This window comes from Leopardus geoffroyi, chromosome B2 (genome assembly GCF_018350155.1).
Source record: "Leopardus geoffroyi isolate Oge1 chromosome B2, O.geoffroyi_Oge1_pat1.0, whole genome shotgun sequence".
Taxonomy (NCBI): domain Eukaryota; kingdom Metazoa; phylum Chordata; class Mammalia; order Carnivora; family Felidae; genus Leopardus; species Leopardus geoffroyi.
In genome coordinates, this window is record NC_059332.1 from 120,841,896 (window position 1) to 120,856,392 (window position 14,497).

The window sequence follows — 14,497 nt, forward strand, 5'->3', positions numbered from 1 at the left end:
CCTCTCTCTCTGCCCCTCCCCCCGTTCATGCTCTGTCTCTCTCTGTCCCAAAAATAAATAAACTTTGGAAAAAAAAAAAAAGAACTGTTAAAAAACAAACAAACATGGTTTCAGAATGTGCAAATTAATGACAAACTCTTAACCATTAGGATTATCCAGTGAAATAATTTTATGGTGAAATAATTTCTTCATACATGAGATGAGTAGCGGTTATGCTTCCCTGTTTTTGCTTTTGTAAATTTTAAATAGATCTTTTAATAGATCTATTAGATGTTGAAACCATGAACTATTTAATTAGTTACAGCTTGCATGCCAGTTTTTGCAAAATTGACTGTATTTAGCATAATGTTTTTGTGTTCTGTGATAACAATCTTAATCAGAAATTCTCTTTTAGTGAAAAAGTATAATTTCGTTTCCATTTCTTTTCCCTTTAATCACGTGTTTATTTCATGAAACATGTAATCTCCAGGGGAGCGATTTAACAGACTGTGATATATTCATATATAAAATACAATTGTTTCATTGTGACAAAGAGAACCAGGTAGAAGCGTGGGGAGAAAATGATCTGGAACCAAAAATTCACATAAGAATTATGGAAGGAGTTCGTTGAGAAAAATTAATAAAATCAAAACGGAGTAGAGAGTTTGTAGGTAGTGTTATAAGTCCTTGAAATGGTTGTAGTTTTCATATTGCTACTGGTAGTAGGGCTTTTTCCCTGTAGTCTTCTTGGAGGAATGGACTAAAATATACACATATAACTGGATGTTGCATATTTCCAAATCATTGGCTGTATGATTAATTGTCACATTTCAATATCCTGAGTGTGACGATGTAAAGAGACATTTTCTCAGCGGAAAAGAATGAAATGAATTTTGTGTTTTCCTTGTCAAATTTCAGCCATGTTTTAAAAATTCTTTCGGTTCATTAAAACCCCAGACTCTAGTCCAAGTGATAATAAATCATTTTGATAGCATGTGTCTTTTCATTTGATACGTAGTTTTACTCCAGAAAACAAATCTATCTAGATTCTTTGGGGGCTTGTCAAAATGAAATGTGAGTCCCAACTTAGGAAAAGAAGTGAAATCATCCCCAGCCATACATGTAACCTGGTAGTCTGGAAAGACACTTTGCTCTTGGTATGTAGCTTCTAAAATGTGGACATGAGACCAATGGTAACCGATACCGTTGTTAGGGTGTTTACTGTGTTTCTGTAGGATGCACTTGACGAATAGTATCTCTAATCAGTATCTCATAGTAGCTGCATTTTACACTCAAGGAGACAGAAGAACAGTAATTAGCACTGTGCATCAAATCACCTGATTTCTGAAAATATGCAACCTAAGAACCATGGTAGATACTTTTCCAAGAACGTCTTTTCCAAGAGCATCATTTATACCTACCAGGCATTTACTCTGCAAATTTGCGTATTATGATATCAATACTCCGGATAGGAAAGCAGTAAGATGGGCATTGGCAGACATGTGTTCTAGATCCACTTTGCCATCGGTCAGCAATGTGAACTGGCACAGTCAACGTCTTCTGGCTATGGTATACTCATGAAACAGCAGGGTTGGATAAGACCGCTAGAGGCTTATTCCGACTCCCAAAGTTTCCTTACAGGCTTAAATACATCTCTGGACAGAGATTCTTTTCTGTAGGGAGAACTAGAGCTGTCTATTGAGGGAGCTTTTGCTTTAAAAAGAGAAAGTCCATGCTGACTCTCAATTGTGCTTCAACATCGTCCAGTAAGACATTCACTTCAGCTGATCTGTGTCCTTGACATGCTCTCTCTCCTTAAGTACTATATCCATCAGACAAGAAAAAGTGTGTGATTGTTGATTAAGGGAGAAAAATCAAGTGTCCTAGATTGACCAATTTATTTATGTTTGATGAGGGGGCGGGGGGAGTTATGTACGTTAAAATGATTGAGGTTTTATGAAAAAATATTTCAAGAAGCCAGTATGAATGTAAACTTGAATCAGCTATTTTTCTTCTTATGTTTCTTATTTTTATAAGAAATAAAATAAAATGAAAACTGTCTTATCACTTGAGTTAATGCTCCTTTATTTGCTTCTCTCTGTTCCTATCTGTGTGGGTATATATGATCTCCCCATAGTCCAACAGATGAAGCCTTAAAGGATTTTCAAGCATTCTATCTGTATAAGATATTGACTCAGTTTCTAGCTAACAGGCTAGCTTTTACGACAAAAGCAGAATGGGAAGCAAAGTTGCCTTATCCCCGACTCAGGAATATTCTTCTTCCAGCCCTAAGTTTGGAGCCCTTGACTTTAACCTCACTGTGCTTTTTGTCTGATCAGGAGGGGCTATTTATGAGGAGTCATACAAAATAAACATGGAAAGTTCACTGTAAAATATGACAACCACTTTAAATAATGTTGACTTAATTAAACTTTAAACTTTATTTATATATTTTATGGCTTTAGTGTGAGCTCTTCTCGGATGTTTACTTCAGCGGAAGATCCATCACGTGAGGACCTTGAGAGGAATTAATCCCCCTACCCCTGGCACAGAACTGAGTTCCAACAATTCAGATCTAAATATTTAGTGGTGGATGATACATGTTTATGGAACAGAGGGCAGCGTGACATTTAAATGTGAACTGCAGTTTCCATCTTGAGCATATGGTTGAAAAGACACTAGAAGCTGCAATTATGCCAACCGACGGAAGTCAAGTTTTTTTATGCTTGTCTTTTTTTCCCCTTTCACCCATTCCATCTGTTTCTGAGGGCTCTTTAACCGAACCATTCCTACAATCAACTTTCCAGAAAAGAAGTTCCCTGACTCTTACGCGTTTGGTAGTGCATCCCATGGTTAAACTAATAGCCTTGCTGGGTGTCAGCCAAAGGTTACAGGCCTCTCAAAATATTCCTGGAAGAAAAAAAAAAGTGTATCACTAAACTGAAGTTTCTCATTAGTAACCCTGTGGTGTCTAATCTGTGAAATTACGTGATTAACTCCTTTGCAGAGTCAGCTTTGATTGAGGTTTGCAATCCCACAGGAAGTTATTAAAAGTATCACCAAGATAATTCCCTAGCTTTGTACTTGGCCCCTGGGGTAAAGGAAATAGATCATTAGATGAATATTTTATAATAAAGTCATAGATCACTCACAATTATTAAATGACTGTCAACGAAGATTATTATTTTAAGAGTTGAGGACAATGTGATTTGAAAAACAAATAAAAACCATGAAAGAATTTCTTACTTCCTTTGTGTTGGAAAAGAAAGGGGAAACATAACTGGTTTCTCCCCCATGCTTTTTGAAGCTGATATTTTAATGTCTTTTTTTCAAATACAGATATCTTACCCTGTGTGTCTTTTCCCTGAAGTTGCTTCGATGTTCCTTCGATGAAAGGGATAGTTATTGTAAGGAAAGTGTGCAAAAGAAAATATGTTTAAAAACATAGTGCAGAAATACCTCATGAATATGTCTAAGTAATGTGATATTTTTCCTGCAGGAGAAGACATGTGGCCATGTTCATGGTCAGTAGCCCACCAGAGGTTTATAGAGGTTACTCTATTCATTAATTTCACTCACAAAATAATCTTTATCAGTCAGGACTCCTAGCCGATGGCAAAGAATAAAATACAAAAAAAAATCTTATAAAGAAAAACAATACCAGATATCTCTCATTTTTATTCCCAAACCACCACTCAATGGAGCTGTTTGTGGTAACTTCAGCTGGATGTTTGGCTTTTGAAGCTCTGCTCTAGGTTCTGAATCTAATTCCGCTTCAGACAAAAATACTTTACATGTCCTTTTCTCATTTTGCTTTTCAAAATATTTACTGTAACTTTTTTATTTAAAAGAAAACCCTAATTAACAAAGTACATGGTTTCTTTTAGAACCAGTCTCTGACCAGGTTGGGTTCTATAAAAAAAAGCCCCATTGGTTATTCAACCAAACCATTTAGACACCTGAGTTTAGTCACACTGGCACTTGACCCTCATTGGATCGTGATACTTAAAGTTGGCAAGTGGATTCTGTAGAAAAAGCCTGTGACATGTGAGAAAATCTTCGCACACGTAATACCAAGCCTTTTATAAATGTTCAAATGTCAAACTCAATGAATACAGGGAGCAAAGCATGGCATTGGTAAAAGACTGAATCCTTTTTTTTTAAGTTCATTTATTTATTTTGAAAGGGAGAGACAGAGAGAGAGAGAAACAGGGTGGGGGAGGGGCAGAGAGAGAGGGTGGGGGAGAGGGAGAATCCCAAGCAGGCTCCTTACTGTCAGTGCAGAACCCGATGCTTGGCTTGAACTCACAAACCATGAGATCATGACCTGAGCTGAACTTGGATGCTTAAACCAACTGAGCCACCCAGGCCCCCCAAGGCTGAATCCTTTTGATTTGTTTTTCTATTTAGTTTGTTTCCTTCTCTATGATTTTCTTTTTTTTTTTTTTTAATTTTTAGAAGTTTATTTATCTTTGAGAGAGAGAGAGAGAGAGAGAGAGAGAGAGAATGCAAGTGGGGGAGGGGCAGAGAGAGAGAGGGAGACACAGAATTTGAAGCGGGCTCCAGGCTCCTAGCTCTCAGCACCAAGCCAGATGTGGGGCTCAAACTCATAAACCATGAGACCATGACCTGAGCTGAAGTGGGAGCAATTCCATTGAATAGTTACACCCTTCTGAAAAATAAAATATTATTTCAAAATAAGAGATTACACCAATGTGCATAGCCTTTTTTTGTTTTTTTCGTTTGAAGTCAATAGAAGCATAAAGTGTAGTGTAGGATCCAATAAGTAGAGAAATACTGAAGACTGATGTAGAGGGAAATAAGAGCTTTATAGATGCCCCACGATGCTTTCATAGTCCTTTTAGAATGGAGCCTAGTGGGGACTCTAGTAGTGTGTGTGTGTGTGTGTGTGTGTGTGTGTGTGTGTGTATAAGCACATCTAGTTGCCACGCCAACACTATTTAAAGAGGGCAATAAGAAATGCAGTTCTGGGGGCGCCTGGGTGCTCAGTCGGTTAAGCGTCTGACTTCAGCTCAAGTCATGATCTCGCGGTTCGTGAGTTCAAGCCCCGCGTCGGGCTCTGTGCTGACAGCTCAGAGCCTGGAGCCTGTTTCAGATTCTGTGTCTCCCTCTCTCTCTCTGACCCTCCCCCGTTCATGCTCTGTCTCTCTCTGTCTCAAAAATAAATGAACATTTAAAAAAAAAAAAAAGAAATGCAGTTCTGGTGGTTCTTCTAGTAATTTTTGCTCGCTGTCATCAGGGCTGCTGGAAAGCGTGGACAGCCTTCTGCCCAACACTGGCAACTGTGCACTCACAGAGCCAGCTCCCTGATTCACAGGGAGCTTACGTCGTGTGATGTGAGGACTGCTGAAGGGGGTTCTTACCCAACACGCCCTCCTCCACGGGAAGTCATTGCTAAGAATTCCATTCGGCTCATTAACATACAAGGATGGGAAAAACGCACGTTCGTGTTCAGGGATAGAAAAATGTGTGGTCATAGCCATCCGTGAGTACGTAAGTGACCTACTATTTCATAGGTCACATTAGCTACCCAGAAACATCTAGTCCTGTCTTTTATATAATATATAGTGCTCATTTACCCTGTGCCACGCACTGTGCTACACTTTTTGACACAGAGGAGAAACCTAGAGCACAGGAATGCGAAGTAATTTTCCCCGTGTCACCCAGCTGAGGGATGATGAAGCCGAGATTAAAACCCAGATGGCCTTACCCCAGGGCTAGAACCTCAGTGCCTACTGCCTCTGTGTGAGACCCAGGACGAGGCCGGAACAGACAGGTCTGGAGGACGTATGAGAAGCAAGCCCAAGCCCATTAGGAAAGTCTGTGGATGGAAAGCTGCCTGCAAAGGACCAGATCTAAGGAAGATGCCACGAGCAGGCAAGACGCATGCTGTTTGTTGTTGGGTGCCCAAGGCCAAGAGGAAATAGACAGGGGGAAGGGAGACCCTTAAAGGTCAGTCTTACCAGCAGGCTGCCCTGACTCTGCTTTCTAGACGAATTCGGTCTTAGCTGTAGTTCCATTACACAGGCCTTGGCTTTTTAACAGATATAAGCAAAATGCAGAAAACTACATCACAATATTATAAAATGCAAGACGTAGATGAACACAAAGACGTGGCCTGCCCATCCCCTCGTCTAGATGGAGAAACTGACCACTCAGAGAGGTTAAGCATTCTGCCCAAGGTCCCACAGTATGTTCGTCCCAAGGCTCAAAGCAGGAGTTCAGCCTCTTCCAATCTTTCACCTGTGTAAAAGGCTCCCACCTCCCACCTACCGTAAGCACCTACCCCCTGCTCCGGCTTCTAAGGAAAGTATCTAATACTCTCTCTGTATATCTGAACTCTGATGCTTTCTGCTGCTTAAGAAATGCATCAGGATTCTGTCTGTGTTCTAGCTGCGTGACCTCTGCAATTAGATGGCACCAGCATAATCCCCATTGCTTTGTGAATAAAGTGCTTATATTCAAACACCCAGGTTTCAATTAACTTTAATCACCAAGGCTTCGAGAAGGAGCAAGCTAGCTGAAGACCGTACCTCAGGACCTCTTCGCCTCTTTTGCAAGGCTACGCTCATTCCCCAAACCACACACTGATACACACAAATGATCAGAATTTAGGAATGAAAGAACCGTGGTACTTTTTTGGATCTGCCCGGGACACCCGAGTTTTTTTTTTTAAATGGTCGAATTAGCCCAATGAAATGCTAGTTTTCATGGGCTTCAGAGTCAGAGTTACCTAAGTCGGAATCCTCAGTCTCTCCTATCCAAGCTGGGTCAACTTGGAAAAGCTAACTCCCCTCCAGAGGGAACCCTTGCGAAATGGCAAACATGGGCTTTGGGGAGGAGGCCTCATTTGTATTCTTCATCCACCCCTCATTAGCTATATAGGTTCTTGGACAAACTTCCTAACTTTTCGGAGCTCGTGTCTCGTCGGTAAAACGTGTGTTCCAAACCCTACTTCTTACGGTGTCCGGTTTAGGTCTGAGATGATGTTTGTAAAATGCTTGAGACAGTCGTGGGCACAAAGCAGATCCTCAGTCAACGTGAGCTTCCCTGTCTTTTCCTTTCGGATTCTTGCTTCCCTTACCTGTAATCGGTGAATACCATACTTGACCTCGGGAGGCCGGGGTCAGGTCACAATCGATGCGAAATCGTAAGCACCAGGCGCCCACACCGAAGAAGCTGAAGATAAATAAATTCGCTGCCAGGTGCCCAGTGGCTAAGTGACGAGGCGCGCTGAGCTTGGATGACCGCGGTCCCCTGCCAGCACTCTGGGGTCAGGGCATAGCTCTCAGGCCCAGAGGGAAGGAGGAGCACTGGGGAGGAGTGGGGATGGTAGCCCGCACAGCCTCCTGTAAATGGTTCGTCTGTGAGCGGAAGTAGGCTGCAGAGAGAAGGCAGGAACTTGTAATGGAGAAAATTCCAGTAACGACTCTTAGGTCTCACGTCACCAAGACGCGGCCTCCGCGGGCTGGTCCACCCAGTGTGAGCCAGAGGAATGCCACCAGGAACCGCTTTGTAAACACACAAAGCACGGTCGTGAGGACCGTGGGATTTCACTCCACCTGCACACGCGTCTGGACGGCTACCAGCCGGCCCCAGAAATTACCTGGCTGCTATGCCTATCCCAACCACATTCCTCACCGAGTGCAGATGGGGAGTATCCTGTGATGGGACCAGAAGCCACCGCACAAAGCAGAGGCAAGGCTTCCGTCACGTGGGCACTTCATAAGATTTGGGGCAGCTTTTTCAATGTCTGCTTGCTTATTTTTGAGAGCGAGAGAGAGAAACAGAGCGTGAGCAGGGGCAAGGCAGAAAGAGAGGGAGACGCAGACTCCGAAGAAGGGTCCAAGCTCTGAGCTGGCAGCCCAGAGCCCCACGCAGGGCTCGAACTCCCGAACTGTGAGATCACGCCCTGAGCTGAAGTCAGACACTTAACGGACTGAGCCACCCAGGCGCCCCCTGAATTTTTCAAAAAGTAGAATCTAAGTAAATGATTCTGTACCTTAAAGTAAGGTAGTACGTAAAAACATTGATTATAGAAGCTGTTATTAAACAACAGTTTCCTCTATTTCAGGTTAAACCTTAGAAGCCTTTTTTTTAAAACTATGAAATAAACTCTATCCGTATAAATTCCATTGCTTTTTAAAGTTATAATGATTAAGAAAACATACAGTGCTAAAATTTCTCATGACCTGCTCTGAGCTACTCTTTTAGAAAGATAAGTCTGAAAGAATAGCTCATCAGCTCACATTACTGATTCTTGTTCACATATGCATGCAAACACACATAGTTAAATTTAAATGCCAGGTAAATACCAAAAATATTAGCGTAAGTATGTCCTGTGAAATATGCTTAGTTGCATGCGATGTCTTTGCACTAAAATATTCTTTATTTTCTGAAATTTGAATCTAGCTGCATGCTAATTATTTTATTTGCTAAATGTGGCAACCTTAACACAGCTGTACATATGCACACACAGAGGATAAGTAAAAGAATCTTTTAAGCCGCTATGCCTCCTGTGAAGGTTTTGCAAAGCTACCTACCCCAAAGTTTTGTTTTGTTTTGTTTTAAGTTTATTTATTTATTTTGAGAGAGATAGAGACAGCATGAGTGGGAACCAGGCAAATAGAGAGGGAGAGAGAGAGAATCCCAAGCAGGCTCTGAGCTGCCACAGCAGAGTCCGACCCACAAAGCTGGAGATCGTGACCTGAGGGGAAACCAAGAGTCGGTGGCTTAACCGACTGAGCCACCCAGGCCCCCCCAACACACTATGAAGTTCTAAATGAATCTTTGGGTCTGGAAGTTCTACACAGCCTTCCATCGATAAGAGCCAGCATAATCACTAAACTTCGAGGCGAACGACACGTGACTCCAACCTATCTCGTAATTCCCTGCTTCCTGTTTCTTCTTATGCTCATTTGCCTTACCCATCTGCAGACTCCTGAACTCTTGTCCCTCTCTTGCCCAGCCATCCTTGGCCACCTAGTTGTGCATCCATCATCCTGTTGGATTCTCCTTCTAATCCCCTAGAAGCCCCAAAGTATTCCTTCTTCTCCGCTGCCTCAGCCAAGGCCGCCATTGACATTCACCTAAGCTGATCCTACAGGCTTACTCCCCTGCCCGCCCTCATCGCTGCCGTCTTCAAACCTCAACTTCTTCGGTGGCTCAGCCCTGTTTTCTTTCTGTTCTTTCTTTCTGAAATCTCTACCATCAATTTAGATTCCCTCCAGCCTCCATGCTGATGGCACTTTCAAAACGATTGCTTTGCAGTCGTCTGATTTTAATCATGCTCCTGATTACTCTGCTAAACCATCACATCCACCTTCAATGCGTGCGACATGTGGAGTCTTGACCTTGCTCCCTCTGATCGTAGCCTCTTAATATCCATCACAATAAAAGCTCTATGTGAAATGGAAATAGAAGAAAACTACTTAAGTATGATAAACACTAGTTAACAAAACCCTAGTGTATGAAATAAATACTGAGATAATTTCCACTAAACTCAGAGCTATGTGAAAGATACCTGCTAATACTATTATAATTCAACATCACTTGGAAGGCTTTAACAAATGCAATGTGAAAATTAATACAATTAATCAATATTGAAGAGGAAGCAAAGTTAGCTATACATACTTGCAAAATGATTAAATGCCCAGTATACGTAAAAGACTATATAGGGGCACTTGGGTGGCTCAGTCGGTTAAGTGTCCAACTTCGGCTCAGGTGATGATCTTGTGGTCCGTGAGTTCGAGCCCCGTGTCAGTCTCTGAGCTGTTTTAGATTCTGTGTCTCCCTCTGTCTCTGAACCCTCCCCCATTCATATTCTGTCTATGTCTCAAAAATAAATAAATGTTTAAAAAAATTAAAAAAAAAAAGACTATATAAAAATACAATAGGGGTGTCTGGGTGGTTCAGTCAGTTTAGCGTCTGACTCTGGCTCAGGTCATGATCTCACGATTCATGAGTTCGAGCCCCACGTCGGTCTCTGTGTTGACAGCTCAGTGCCTGGAGCCTACTTCAGATCTGTGTCACCCTCTCTCTCTCTGCCCCTCCTCTGCTCTCTCTCTCTCTCAAAACTAAACAAACATTTTCAAAAATATACAATAAAGTAGCCAGATAAGAGAAAAAAGTAACAAGAATAGACTTTCTTTACATTAGCTACCAGTTCAAGATCCAAAGTGAAAAACAAGTATCAGTCATTACTAGCAAATCAAAAAAAAAAAATACTTAGGGATATTTTTGTAAGAAAGGCATGGGACTTAAAGAAAATCATACAATAGTAATACCTGAACATTCAGTGCTATAGATTGAATGTTTGTTTTTTTCCCAAAACTCATGTATTGCAATCTATCCCCAATGTGGTGGTATTAGGAAGTGTAGCCTTTGGAAGGTGATTGGGTCACGAGGGTGTGGAGGATTTCAGGATCTGTGCCCTTATACAAGAGATCCTAGAGAGCCCCCTAGCCCTTCCCATCAGGTGAGATTACAGGAGGAAAATGACCACTTACGAACCGGGAAGTGGGCCCTTACCAGACACAGAACCTGCTGCTTCCTTGACCTTGGACTTCCCAGCCTCCAGAACTGTGAGAAATAAATTTCTTTTCTTTATAAGCCACCCAGTCTATGGTAATTTTTTAATAAACAGCTCAAAAGGACTAAGACACTTGAAAAACTACATCTTATCTCTGAATGAAACAACATAATATTTAAAATGCAATTTTTCCGGGGCGCCTGGGTGGCTCAGTCGGTTAAGCGTCTGACTTTGGCTGAGGTCATGATCTCACGGTTCGTGAGTTTGAGCCCCGCGTCGGGCTCTGTGCTGACAGCTCAGAGCCTGGAGCCTGCTTTGGATTCTGTGTCTCCCTCTCTCTCTGCCCCTACCCCGTTCATGATCTCTCTCTCTTTCAAAAATAAATAAACATTAAAAAATTGTTTTAAATGCAATTTTTCCCAAATTCACAGATAAGTCTCATGCAATTTCAGAAGTCACTTATGCAATTACAATACGATTTATCTTAGAAATGGATAAAATTAATTTAAAATTCTTATAAAAACAAATCACGAGAAAAGCCACAAATATCTTGAAAAGGAGAAATAAATGAAAAGAAAGCATAATTTAACATATATTACCATATCGTAAGGTAAACACAACTCCAAGCAGTATAGAAATTTATCTGTGGAACAACAGTCCGAGAACAGGGACCCAAGTACACACACAAACTTAACATTTGCCAAATATAAGTAAGGAGGATTTTGAGATTATTCATCTTTGAGATGAGAGGATAATTATTGATGATGATGAAGAAGATGATGATAATCAGAAGTGTGTTAATCAGGGCTCCCCCGAAAGGCAAGCCAAGACAAGAGCTTGGCTTCAGATTAAGACTTCTTATTTGGGAGAAGCGATGGGGAGGGAAGTGACGCAGGAAAGGAGGAAAATCCAACCTACAGGAGCATCCCTGAGGTTGCTGCTTTGGACGATGGGCTCAGCTCCCCTGGGACGGCCTGGGAAAGGTGCAGAATGCCTCCTACCAGGGTGTGAGAAAGATGGGCTGTTTACCTACCAGTGTCTATCTCTCCTCACTGGGGGATTGCCTCCAGACATTAAAACTCCCTCACACACATGGTCTACTCTTATAAGTTCAGGAAGGCCATAGCTGAGAGCATGTGCCGGGAGGCGGGACACCGTCAGCTGAGGTGAGCCCGAGGTTGCCTGGAACGAACGGGGAAGTGTGGCTAAAATCAGGTCGACCATGGGGATACTGATGTGGGAAACCAGAGGCCCACGGTGTGCTGGGAAACACTGAGAGTGTCAGTTCAAATGGACTCAATGCTCAGCCTGGAGAAATCACGGGGAAGGGGTTTTGCAAGGTACGTGTCCGTAGGGATAATGGTGTTTCTTTATTGTCACCTGGTATGGCACACCTTGATTTTATGTGGTGAGTCTCATTGGGTCAGCGGAAGACGACCGACAGCCAACGAAGAGCCATAATCCATCCAACTGATCTCTAGAACGGATATTCCAGCTCCCAAAGCTAACTTTGCAAAGCAATTCCAGTATTCTCGTTTTTTGTTTTTTGGTTTTTTTGTTTTGTTTGGTTTGGTTTTTACTTGCCGATGGGAGAAATCTGGGGTAAAATATCTTCCAGGTTCATAAAAAATCATTGATGCTCACTATCGCATTCTTGGCTTTCAGCTAAAACATGAGCATTCCTTAACCATCTTAGTGCAAATGAATCATTGTTACAGCCTCAGGTGGTTGTGCGACTGGTGAGCCTGTTCTTTGTGCAGCAGCCAAATGCGTGTCCGGTGAGAAAAGTCTCAGAGTGATTTAAATGCAACGTGAAGAAAGTAGAAAACCATTTCCCATGAGCTTTGGAAAGATGTAGTAGCAATCTCTCTGAAGAAAAGATGCATTTTACGAAAATAAAGTTGGGCAAAGGAGCAAGGTCTTGTGAACACCAGAAAATACTGGTACATTAGTATTCTCTAGAAAATAGTTGTCATTCCTATGGTGGTTAATGTATAAATCATAATCTGATTTATCTTCAACAGTGACTGATTTTTTTTTTTTTTTTTGCATCAGTTGTATTTCCCGAGTTTTGCTGCTCATTTCTTCACCTGAAAGTGTCTCCTTTCTTGTCTATATCTATTTAGGACTCCCTCTGATTTTATTTCTTCATTGATTGCTGCCGATCAATAGTAACATTTTCCTTTTCCTGTAAGACAGATTGATTGATATTAATCACCTGGCTCCTGTGCCAATTACGGTAACTTTTACATGCATATGTTTCTATAATTGTATATGCCTCGTATATTATCATTCTGAGGTAACGTCCTCTAATGAACGTGCTTTATGATTGCTGTTGGATAGTCCACAAAATCAACTTCATGTTTCTGTTAAATGTTTTCTTGTTTGCACTGGTTTATACACTACTTTAATGCTTTTTTTTTTTTGAGTGTATGTATTTATTTTGAGAGAGACAGAGAGAGCAAGCTGGGCAGGGGCAGAGAGAGAGGGAGAGAGAGCAAATCCCAAGTGGGCTCCATGCTGACGAGCTCACGAATCTTGAGATCATGACCTGAGCCAAGAGTTGGATGCTTAACTGACTGAGCCACCCAGGCGCCTCTGTACAACTTGAATTCTAATACAAGTTACGGTAAAACAAATATAACTAGAAATTATGTGTCCTTTCCCTTAATTTTAACCAGCCAGACAGTAGTGTCCTTTAACGTTCATAAAATTGAAACTTGTTCATCGAAGTGTTAGTTTCACAATGCAAATAAAACTAGGTTGCTTCTTGAAGATTCAAGGCTCATTTCTTAAAACGACGTGACACATCAGGGGAATGACAAAATCCTTTCTCATGCAAGATATCTAAAGTCGTCTGGAAAACAGGCCACCCATATACCCATACCCATCATGCTAGCGTAATGAAAGACCATCTACAACAGTTGTAGTTCGTGCAACACAGAATCAAAGTTGAATTTCTCCTAGTTGTCACAGTAAAATAAACTAAAACTGTCTTCTGACATAGTCAAACACTATCTTCGGTGCATATCCCATAAACAGTTATGTTTTCACTGTGGGCAGAGGCTAAGCAGAGTGTTTTCCAGAATTTAAAACCTAGTAAGACAATATACCGTGGTTTGATATAGATTGTGTGCCCAATGTGTCCAAGCCAATAATGCTTCTCTTAAATAAGACAGGATTGAGAACTAAGTCTCTCTTAGGGTGTCTGTAATGTGGTGCCTGTCAAAGGTGTGGTGAACATTGTGGTTTGCCAGCCAGATCCCCCTTAAGGGCTAAGGCACTTCCAGATGCCAGGGGGTTGACTACTTCTAGATGAATTCCTCTCGGCACATTCCTTTTGTGGAATGATGCTGTCTCCCCCAAGGTGACACCTATTCCCTGGACGCAGCCCACATCCGCATGGTCAGGACAGGTATACAAAGGGTTAACCTCCTTGCCTTGACTCAGGACGAATCTAAAGGGTCATCTCAACTCCAGAGGATCCTCTGAGGCCTCTGGCACAGCTGAATCATAGCTCAGCGATTCTCTCTGTCCCATCTTGCGCCCCTCAGCCCTCAGGGCTGTTTCTCTCAAGAACACTCAACCAATTAACCCCCTACAGGCACATTTCTGCCTCTGAGTCTGTTTCCTGGGCCGGCTGAGGACCAGAAAAGTTTCTTTAACATTATTCAGGTAATACTATTCAACACTTTAGTCTTTTTTGTGTGTTTCAAACCAGGAAATAGCATTCTGATAGATGTTAGATCCTAAATCTAGTCACAGAGGAGGGAAAAGAAAATTGAACCACAGGAAAATTTAATACACTGAAAGCAGCTTTATTGGCATTGTTCATTTTAGTCATAAAAAAGGAAATATTAATCAACACAAACATAATTAATTAATGGGATATATATGAGACTGATTATAACACTAAGTATAACATGTCTGTTAATGAAAATTTATTTTTTTCAATCGGTGGCTCAT

At 41.6% G+C, this 14,497-nt stretch overlaps 1 long non-coding RNA gene across 1 annotated transcript; it reads right to left on the reverse strand.

Moving 5' to 3' along the window:
- Window positions 1-2,396: 2,396 nt before the first annotated feature.
- Window positions 2,397-7,350, reverse strand: LOC123609821. The gene is made up of 3 exons (XR_006717974.1): window positions 7,085-7,350; window positions 5,964-6,034; window positions 2,397-2,889 (listed from the first exon to the last, which is right to left on the reverse strand). It is a non-coding gene; the product is annotated as an uncharacterized LOC123609821 (long non-coding RNA).
- Between the last annotated feature and the right edge of the window lie 7,147 nt (window positions 7,351-14,497).